Source organism: Myodes glareolus, chromosome 21 (assembly GCF_982192425.1).
Source record: "Myodes glareolus chromosome 21, mMyoGla1.1, whole genome shotgun sequence".
Taxonomy (NCBI): domain Eukaryota; kingdom Metazoa; phylum Chordata; class Mammalia; order Rodentia; family Cricetidae; genus Myodes; species Myodes glareolus.
The window spans coordinates 64,111,860-64,122,929 of NC_142046.1; the positions used below are offsets into that span (position 1 = coordinate 64,111,860).

Sequence of the window (11,070 nt, forward strand, 5' to 3'; positions counted from 1 at the left end):
ATATTCTACTGCAAAAAGGCCAAGTCCTAAATCTTTCAAGCATTCGTGACCCAGCCTACTTGATAACAGATGAGGAATAACCAGAAACTCAGACATCGAGCACTACTGCTGACATTTTTCCAAGTTAAGTCACTTCAACTTCTGATTTGAGATTTAAAAAAAAAAAAAAAAAGTAGCAAAATGTCCTTAAAGAGCTGTGGAGAAAAGTATTCCTATGGGAAAGTGAGTGAAGACTTGATTAAAAAAATATGAACAGCATTACATGACAGTCGTGACAATTATAAACACCTTCATCATCTACACATTCTGGAGAAATAGTAATCAACCAGTTACTTAAAGCAACTTGAAAATCTTGCAGAAATCTGTGATTACCTGAAGTACTGCAAACCTAAAATGATACAGGTAGGAGATGGGAATTGGGAGGCGGTCCTTAGTCATCCCTCAAAGATGGTATTAAGTAACAGGAGGACAACCAGATAATTACAAGTAGAGGGAAGAAGGAGTAACCAGGTCAAGGACCAGGACTAAAGCCTCTAACAAAAAGAAAGGGAAAGCTGGGTGTAGCAGCCACAACAGGGTAAACCCAGCCTGGGGAGGCTCAAGCAGGAAAACTGTTCCAAGTCCAAGACTAACCTGAACTGTGCTGCCAGCTTAAACAGCCACAGACACACAGGGGAGGGGGAGAGATGTCTTTAACTAAATAACAGATTTGCTAAGTCAGAAATCGTGAGAGGGAAAATAAGTATGGGTGATTCAAGACACAGGGTGTCTGGTGATTGGGTATTATCTAACTATAAGGGTTGCCAAACAAACACCAAATCACCAAATCAACAAATAGTTGGCTATTCTTTTTCAGTCCCATCAAAATCACCAAGCAGAGTAGTTCAGAATATGCTTTGATAACCCCTAATAACTTAAATTTACATATCTTGAAAGTGAAAACTGAGTCCTACAATTACTGAACAAGGATTATCAACTCTGATATGCAAGATAGAAATATGGATGGGTATGGTAGCTTATAAAGTGACTGTGATCCCCAGTGTTAGGAAGGGGATTCCAGAAACCATCAAACCCCAACATTAAAGAAGGGAGGAACTTCTAACCAGGCTTGGTAGCCCAAACCTTTAATCCTGGCAGAAACAGGCAGATCTCGGTTAGTTTCAGGCCAGCTTGGTCTACACAATGAGTTCCAGGGCTATGTAGAAAGATCTTGTCTCTGAGCATAAGCAGCAGCAAGTGAGGCCTAATACACCTAAGCAAAACCAACAAATGTGGACAAAAGGAAACTGTAGCAGATCTGTGCTAATTTTCTCCTTTTCCTAGACTACTATGTAAATAAGAAAAAAATTATCTTTACAAATACATACAAACTTATTTTAACTAACAGCACTGTATTATGGTTCTCCGAGACAAGAATCATCAACCTATACAAATCGCTATTATGAAAATCACTCTCACTGGGAGAAAAAGGCTGGGCCTGCTGCTGCCTCAAGTTAATAGGGAAACACAGCTGTTGTCTCTAGGTCCTAAAGGTAATTTCCCTTTGTACGTCATAGTGCCAAACAGGATCCTGTGCCAGGACACACCAGCCCAGACAGGTCTCATACTCACCCCCACCATCTCTTCTGACCAGGGTAACAATCAGTCTAGGGAATGGGCCCCTATTCCTCTTACCTATATGACCACTCACTTATTTTGGTCTCGAGTCTTGTAAAACACAACCCTAGGCATTTGAGAAGTGGAGGTAAAAGGATCGGGAGTTCATGGGCCAGCCTAGGATCCATGAAACTCTGTCTCAAATAAATAGACAGACAGACGGACAAACGGACAGATGGATGGATGGCAGCAACACACACACAAATTTTCTCCTCTTGGCACCATCCTATGTACTATACTTTTTCAACAGATTGTAACATATGTGCTTATATACTCATTACTTATTAAGTATATCTGATTTATTATTATACACAAGAGCATGGCATGCAGCAGATTTTTGTGTGTGCTAGGGATCAAACCCAGGGATTTGTTTTTACCAGATAAATGTTCTACTACTGAGCTACCTCCTCAGCCCTAGGTTTGGTGTGTGTGTGTCTGTCTGTCTGTCTGTCTTTCTCTTCTGTTCTATTTTGCCTTTCCTGATTTGCTTTGGGAAGAATGCTGATATCTAGCCCAGCTAGTTCGCATCTCCTCTCCTACATTAGCCTTAAGTGCACACCTGCCATGTTCAAGAAATACAGGTAGTTAAACTTCAGAAAAATAAGTTAGTTTCATTTTGTTTTTATTTTAATATTTTTTTGTTTAGTTGGTTGCATTTGTGTTCTTTTTGAAACAGAATCTCAAGTTCCCCATGCTAACCTCAAACTCACTACCTACCCAAGGAAAATTTCATTCCTGAGCCCTGCACTTCTCATGTGTTCAGGTTAGTCTTGAACTAGCATGCACCACCTGACTAGCTCTTTATTATTATTATTATTATTATTATTATTATTATTATTATTATTATACACTCATTTTGCATATGCATGTATGTGTGTGGAACCTATGCCATGAGGCACACATGCAGAAGTCATCGAGTTTGGCAGCAAGCACCTACTCACTGCGCCATCTAACCAGTCCTATTTGTCTATGTTTTTAGCAAGGTCCACTATGTAGCACAGGCTAGCCTCACACTCCAGCTCTTCCTGTTCAGCTTCCCAAATACTAGGATTACTGGCACGTGGCATACCAGGTTCTCTACATTTTTTCTAACTGTGATCCTCAGGTCTGTCTATGATTTGGGGGCTTCCACACCTACAGCCATGCCTGCTCCTTGGCTGCCCTGCAGCAGGGTGAACACTCTAGGGTCCAACTGTGTCCTAGTTTGCAAAGTCAGCCATGGAGGGAAAGCAGAGGGTTACAGAGTTCCCCCATCCCAACAAAGAAGCAGGAAAGAAATCAGATTGGAATCAATTTCCCTTTTAAAATCGACTCCTCTATTTGAAAGTGGACTGAATATACAGCAGCTACTTCATTCAACAGACTGACTTCACTGGCCATGAGATGGAACTGCAGGTGCTTTGAAAGGTACTGAAAAGTCGACCTACTTTCTGTAACAATGTCTATGTCCTCAGACATCAGAATAAATTTTGGTCTCTTAAAATATAAGCTTCTTCAAACAAGTACCTTTTCATTCTACAGTAAGAAACATGCTTCTCCACTCCAGTACAGAACAACAGGTCACACATACAAACATGGTCATTTATTCTGGGGAAAGTAAACTTCTTTTGCTCTACTATTGGCTAGGCTAGAATGGGTAATTAATTAGATAGATGAGATCTAAAAAAAAATATCAAAGATAAAAACTAACTAAGGGCCTGGGAGTGGTGTCCCAGAATTAAGGAGGCTGAAGTAGGTGGAACTCTGTGGATTCGAGGCCAGCCTGGTCTACAGAGTTCCAGGACAGACAGGGCTACACAGAGAAACCTGAAGGCAGCAGTGGGGAGGCACTAACTGACTCCCTAGATGGTACGTACCTTCATGTCAATCTAAGGCAAGCAAACCAGAAGCAGTATTCTACACTTGTCTTTTGCACCAATACAACTAAGGACAAAAATCAAAATCTTGAGAAGACCATTAGCTTAGGGATATGGTGCAGAGAACCTGAAAGCAAACACCAGGGGAAGAATCAGGAGAAACAATAAAGAACATAGGCTAGAAATTGAGGAATTTGAGTAACTAGCCATCACAGAGGCTGAAGAGTACCAAATAAACACTGTTCAGAACCCTGGTGGCATGGTACACAGCAAGACCCTGTCTCTGAAAGGTGAGGGCTTCGTCTAAGACATGCAAACATCCCAAGCCCAGCCAGACTTTTCCTCATATGAAAGCCAACTTTTCATAGGAAGCACTCAAATCAAACCAAAATTTCTACATAGTATAGTTTTTCAAATGTCCATAGATACGGGTTGCAAGTGGCATGTTTCCCAAGAGGGAGCTCCCTCCAATAAAAAAGATAGCAAAACCCTGCTTTAATTTCTGTACAAGCATTTATAACCTGACATTAGCTTAGCAACTTCTGGTTGGAAGGCTTGAGGTAAAGAATCTGGCTCAAAATGGCATGTTAAAAAAAAAAAAAAAAGGAAAAAAAAAAAAGAAGAAGAGGTGTGTGGTACATACCAAGAAACTGAGGAGGCAGAGAGGAGGCTCTTAGCAAGTTTGAGGGCGGCCTCAAAACGGAAATCTGGTTCAAGAGCTGATGATAATAAACCCAAACTGTCTCAGTCCACTCCGATTAAATTACATTTACCCAAAATTCTGTTTCTGCTAGACACAAAGAAGGGAGTAACTTTTTTTCTAAAGTCTTTGATGAAATTATGAAAATATTCAAACAGTGCTACCTGTTTTGTCTCCCCATCAACACCTCCCTCAGGAAGAGACAAACCCCACAACTCTCCAAAGTTGCTGCCTACTACAAAATAAAATGCCTCCTCTCACCCCTCCACTGACAGGATTTTTCTATGTAGCCCTGGTTGTCCTGAACTTGCAGGCAGGCCTTGAACTCAGACATCTGCCTGATTAAAGGTTTAAAGGTTTGTGCGGCCGTCACCACCACCCTGCAAAAATTCTGCATATTTAAAATAAAAACTTTTTTAACACCACTTTCCCCATCAGATGAGACTTAGGAAAACTTTAACCAAATTACCTATCACTGATCATCACAGAACACTTGAAGAAAAACTCTTTAAGACTAGATGTAGTCTAGGATGTAGGATGCAGTGGTAGTGGTACTTGTCTTTAATTCCAATACAAAGGCAGAGACAAGAGGACCTCTCTGAGTTCAGGGCCAGTCTGGCCTATATAGCAAGTTCCAGGACAGCCAGAGCTCCAAACCAGAGAGACCCTATCAAAGGGGAAAAAAAGGGGAATAAAGAAAGACTAGAAAAGAAAAAAGACTAGGGATGTAGCTCAATTGACAGAGTGCTTTCCCAGCATGCAAGAAGTCCTAAGCAAGGTCAAGGCCAGTCTGGGCTACTTGAGACCCTGTCTCAAAAAAAAGTATTTAAAAATAATTACACAACTAAATACAAAACACTCCTACTTTAATTTCCCCCTTTTAAAACCCCAAGCAGGACAGTGTTCTCCCTTCATCCGTGCTTCTCTATTGACAGTCTTGGAGGTCAATCAATTCCTATTTCAGCTTCATGTAGCTAGGATTGTTTATTTCTATCTTATGCGTACGGGTGTTTTTGCCTCAATGTATGTATGTAGACTATGTACGCCTAGTGCCCAGAGGTCAGAAGAAGGTCTCACACTCCTCTGGAACTGGAGCTACAGCTTATGAGTCACCATATGGATACTGGGAATGGAACCTGGGTTCTCTAGAAGATCAGTCAGTGCTACTAACTATTAAGCCATCTCTCTAGCCCCCAAAAGATATTTTATTTTTGTTTTTATAAACCCTTATTTTAATCCCTTTTCTGAGCAAATACAAAGGAATATTTGTAGTTTTTCCATATCCTGATTACCTATGCTCATTCATACTAAGTTTCCTCTTACTACAATCCTGAATTATACATAAAAGTTAATTTATGTTCTTTGAAGATATCTTTACCTTTATTTAGGTGTGTGCATCTATGTGGGTATATGTCACAACTTCGCAGGTGCTCACAGAAGCCAGAAGATGGCTTCTATAACTAGAGTTACAGGCAGCTGAGAACTGCTTGACTTGGGTGTTGGGAATCCAACTCAGTCTTTGGAAGAACAAATGCTCTTATCCACTGAGCCATCTCGCCAATTTCCATAATTTAAGTTGTTAAATTAATAGGTTTTCTAATATAGTTCCATGGCTGAAAGGGTGATTAATAATAGTAATCATAATACTAACAATGGCTGCCAAGTGTGATAGCTCACATTCTGATCCCAACACAAAGTGACACTGAGGCAGGAAACCACTTCCATTGCGTGTTATCCTGTGCTAGACCTGCACACACACACACACACACACACACACGCACGCACGCACGCACGCACGCACGCACGCACGCACGCACGCACGCTTAATCTACAGCAAAAAAGAACACGTAGCCAGGCAGTGCCAGCACACGCCTTTAATGCCTTTAATCCCAGCACTGGGAGGCAGAGGTAGGCGGGTCTCTGAGATCAAGGCCAGTCTAGTCTACTGAGCAAGTTCCAGGACAGGCACCAAAACTACAAGAAATCCTATCTCAAAAAAAAACAAAAAACAAAAACAAAACAACAACAAATAACAAACAAACAAAAACAATTGGTATCAGGCCGGTGTGATAGCCTACTCCTATAATTCCAGCACTTGGGAGGCAGAGACAGATCAGGACAGGAGTCCCTGTCTCAAAATGAGACCTGGAGGAAGGAGAAAATGTTGCCAAACACATTTTCTTTGAAGCACTCATGTCTAGAATCATCATCCCAAGCTCTTCATGTTTTTGTTAGTAGTGGTATAAAAACCAGTGGCCCAAGCAGGCCTGGTGCCTGAGGACTGATCAGGTCCTCGCTGATGCCCACATTTTTCCCCAGAACATGGATAGGCAAGTTTTCACTGATGGACAGCAACAGTTGCCTAAGCTACGAAAGGCACCTTACCTCTTACACTGTTCTTTAGACTGATTGTCAAGAAAAGCTAAACCTTAGAATCTTCCATTATTTCCAGAAACTTTGTTCTGAAGCTAGCTGTGATGACACATGTCTACAGTACCAGCAACATAAAGAAGGAAGAGGCAGAAGGGTCAGAAGGAATCACAAATACAAAGTGATTCTCACTACGTTCTCAAGTTTGGGCCAATCTCAGGCAAATGAGATTCCCCCAAAAAATGATAGTGTTGATGAAATGTCTCAGTGGATAAAGGCACACGCCACCAACTGTAAGGACTGGAGTTCAATCCCGAGAATCCACTCATAGGAAAAAGCAGACTCTCTCCCTGACTTCCACATCTGCCAACTTAGCTGGAACAGGTGCAGGCCCCTCCCCAACGCGCACAAGGAAATAAATGTAAACAAAAAATGTAAATTAATTTTAAAAAAAAGATCTAAACTAACAAGCTAGTGAAAATGTCAAAATTACATTGGAGTCTAATTCATGTTGTTTAGCTTCCTGTCTCACCTTGCGCCTTCTCAGTCCCCACCAATTCCCTCCTTAACTAAAGACGAACGAGCACCTCAGCTAGTAGCAGACACTGAGACAGGTGATAAGGGGATAGAGACAAGGCAGTACCCACTCACAAGCAGCTCAGTCTGGGTGAAAGACATAATCTTTAACACAGTATGATGTATTTATTAGACACATGATAATACATTTATAAGAACTACCTCCTACAAGCCTGTCACTGGAAGGTGGTATCATTCAATCCAAAGGGCTGAAAATTCTCTGGAAGAGGAAATTTCACTAATGAGCAAATGAAGGTGGAAGCCAATTCTCAGAAGTTAAAAATGAATAAAGCAGCCAGCAGTGGTGGTGCGCACCTTTAGTCCCAGCACTGGGGACACAGAGGCGGGCAGGCCTCTAAGTTCAAGCCCACAGAGAGTTCAAGGACAACCAGAACTGTCCCAAAATAACTAATGAATACAAGAGGACTGGTGATGAGCTCAGGGGCAGGGCACTTGCCTGGCCTGTGTTAGACGCGAGTTCTAGCCCCGGCGCTCGGTCAGAGCTCACAGGTACCTGCACAGCATATTCAGCCCAACTTGCACTAAGGACACTGGTCTTTTACACATACTACTCCAATTTCGTCTCTTTAGGTAAGGACTAAAGCACTCCTCCCGTAGCAAGGCTTCATTTATTTTAGTTCCAGCTGTTATGTCCATTCTCTCCGGGTAATGGCAATGTATCCCTGGTTAAATCCATTGACTTTGTAGTCAGACCAGGATAATCCATTTAGACAGTGAGATATTCTGCAAATCTCAGCTTCTGAGTACCAAATTCTTTCTCAAAAAATGGTTATTAAAAATTAGATAGATAGTCTATGCAAAGCGCTTAGCACACAATAAAATAAAACAATGAGAGAGGGTGGGGAACAGGAGAACCTAGAGGCACTAACAGGGGCCAGCACCTACCATAACATAAAAAGAAATCATACAGAGTTAAATATTTTGCTAGTGCAATTGATAGTGATCTAAGCTGAATCCTGTCTCCTCCATCCCTAAGAAGCTAACTATTTGATAAACCTAAGGCTGGGATGTAATTATAGGAAGCTTTCCTTCTTTCTTAAGATCTCCAAGAGTCCCAATTTTAGAGAGCACAGAACGTGTCTGTACCAGAGTCCTCAGAAAGGTGCTAGAGCTCTAAGCAGCCATGAGACCCACACACCTGAAACAGACCACTACCTCACTCACCTAACAAAGACACTAAGCAATTTATATAAAAAGCAGACAAGGAAGTAAATCTGTACAATGCATACTTATTTGTCATCATTTTCACCCCAAAATCAATATAAAAAGCATAACAAATAGTAATAACAGCAAAACAAAAGATTACTTATCTGTACCCTTTCCTATGATTCCTGAAAGAACCAACAGAGGTGAAGTAAAAGACAATAATCTTCCATCTTATCACCTCAAGACGCTCTAGACTTCACTGCAGGCCAAACAATGACTTAGTTTGTAAAAATAGTCCTGGACCCTAACGCTGTTCAACACAGCTACACAAAGCCCAGTTTCGGACCGAACCCGGATCACCAGCAACCGTCCAGCACCGATCTTCAAACTGCCTTTGTACTCCTCCTTCAGACGCTCATCCCTCCCCCTAAGGGCTGCGCGAGAAACCCACACTCTGGCAGCACCAGACCAACCCTCCACAGACCCACCAAGAAACCTCCCCAGATCAGCATTTCAAAGGAAAATTGAAAAAAACTAGAAATGAGAGCTATAGCCCAACTGACTGTACACGTTGTCTTTTTTCTTTTTTTTCAACTACTTCTCTTTATTCCGAGGTGCAGACGTCAGATTCTTTCCTGTAATCCTCGCCCCAATGATACGGAAAGGGAAAGAGGAACAAAGTTGTTTCCTCCAGAAGCCACAACCTCACAAGGATAAAATCATCCTGCAAGGAATGTCTTCACAGAAGAAAAAAACTCAAGGAAGTGTTCCAGTCTAAAAAGAATGGGGGCAGGGACTACAAAATCAAAAAATAAAAAGATTCATAACAATTTAAAGGTAATGAGCAGCTTATATACATTAAGACCCATCTACAATTAGAGCAATATCTATTCCAGCCCAAATTCCCATAATGATTCCTATTTTAAAAGAGGAGAACCCTATTTTGCAGCTACTGATGAGTTGGCTATATAATTATCTGGGATCAGTACATTTGCAAGAATGTATGTACAAAAAGCAAAACCAAACAAATCGGAAGACCAATTATAAAACGTGAAGCAGAGTCACAGGCCTTTAACAGTGCTCTTACTTACTGCCAAGTTAGCCAAGCAAACACACAAACAAAAGACAACTCTAAAAAGCACCTTTCCAGTTGCTTAAAAATGAAATTCCCTTTGTGCTTTCTCAAGTGGGTTTTGCAAATTCACGTTTTCATTAAGTGGTTTCTCTTCGCCCAACCCTTCACAACCTAGGGCCCTCTCAGAAACCGAAAGGGCTGAAGACTTTCAGGTGTTCTGCTGCTTTACTACAGAAAGCACCATTATCATATTTGCAGGTTTAACATACAACACCTTCACAAATCTCTGCCATCCAAAGTAACTTTAGGTTTAAAAAAAAAAAAAAAAAAAAAAAAAAGCTGTGGCAATTCAGTTACCAAAGATCCACTCGTTTCCCAAGGCAAAGCAAAGAGGCTCCTTCAAACAGGCGAGGCTCCCACCCACCACACCTGGAGAAGTAAGGGATCCACCCAGGAACAGCAGAGCTGAAACCGTCCGGGCCGCTCAAACTCTCAGGAGGAAACAACAATACTATTTAAGCTCTAAAGCTCCCTGCAACTTTCCACTGCCGCAGATTCGAAGGTGAGGGGGCTGGAAGTTTTTAAACATGGTAAGAGCCATCTGTACAACTCTCCCGACCAGGACAAATCCCTTTCACAACCCACACACAACATGCCAGAAAGTAACTTTTTGAGTTATGAAAACAGAAGTATGTTAGCTTAACCCAGAAAAATAAAATAAAATGAAATAAAAGTACATACAAAAATGTAATCTACACAACTTCTACCTCTGGTTCTAACCAGCTTCCGGTATTACACCTAGTACATTTACCTTTGCCTTAATATAAATAAAATACCAAAATACGTCCAAACTATTAAAAGTAGAAAAACATAACTGATTAGAAATTGACCGTCAGCATTAACAGGCTCTCTTGCCTTTTTTAAATTCCCTCCAGTTACCATTAAGACAAAAATTCCACTTGGGTTAGCCTTTCCCCAACTGGTTATACACACATTTTTAGAAAAGAAAAATAAAATGAAAAGAACACACACCTCAGATGTGGACTTCTAAAGCCAATCCTTTACGAACAAACCCAAAGCTTCACCAGTGTGCTGAGAAAGACAAATCCAACGAGGTTCGCCACCTCTTCCTCTTCCTCGTTTCAGGATCTTTCCTGCCTCTTTCCCTCTCCCTCCGCGTCTGTCTGTCTCTCCCTCCCTTCCTTCTGCTCGATCCCCCCCTTTCTCTTTCTCTCTCTCTCTCTCTTTCTCTCTCTCTCTCTCTCCCTCTCTCCCTTTCCCCTCAGATCCAACACCTAAAATGGAAGTTGCACCCAGCCAAAGGCAAGGGAGCCTGGGTGGTGACAAACTGATCTGGCAGCCCTACCCTAGCTTTCCTAAGTGATGTCAGCCCCTGCGAGCTTCCAATAGGAGCCAGGCATAAATCAGGGAGCTGACCTTATCCAATAGGAAACTTTATTATAGGAAATTAAAAAAAAAAAAGAGGAGAGAAAGACGAGGAAGTTATATATATATATTATATATATATATTTATATTTAAAGCGGAGACTATACGGTCTCTGAGGAATTACTGCAGAGCTCGGCGGGGAGGTGGGAGGTGCTAAATAACAAAGCTTTTCAGAACGGCACGCCTAAGCCTCAGTTCTCTTTGATGAGGGTCTTGCTCCCTT

At 41.5% G+C, this 11,070-nt stretch overlaps 1 protein-coding gene across 14 annotated transcripts in view; it reads right to left on the reverse strand.

The window, feature by feature from the left end:
• Positions 1-10,758, reverse strand: part of Ctnnd1 (catenin delta 1) — a 50,135-nt gene extending 39,377 nt beyond the window's left edge. For 12 of the 14 annotated variants that reach the window (XM_048426290.3, XM_048426297.3, XM_085680895.2 and 9 more), the window contains exon 1: positions 10,433-10,758. The gene's annotated coding sequence lies outside the window, so the exon portion shown is untranslated. The remainder of the gene's footprint in view (positions 1-10,432) is intronic. The other 2 variants (XM_048426300.3, XM_048426291.3) reach the window with 1 other exon arrangement.
• Positions 10,759-11,070: the final 312 nt, after the last annotated feature.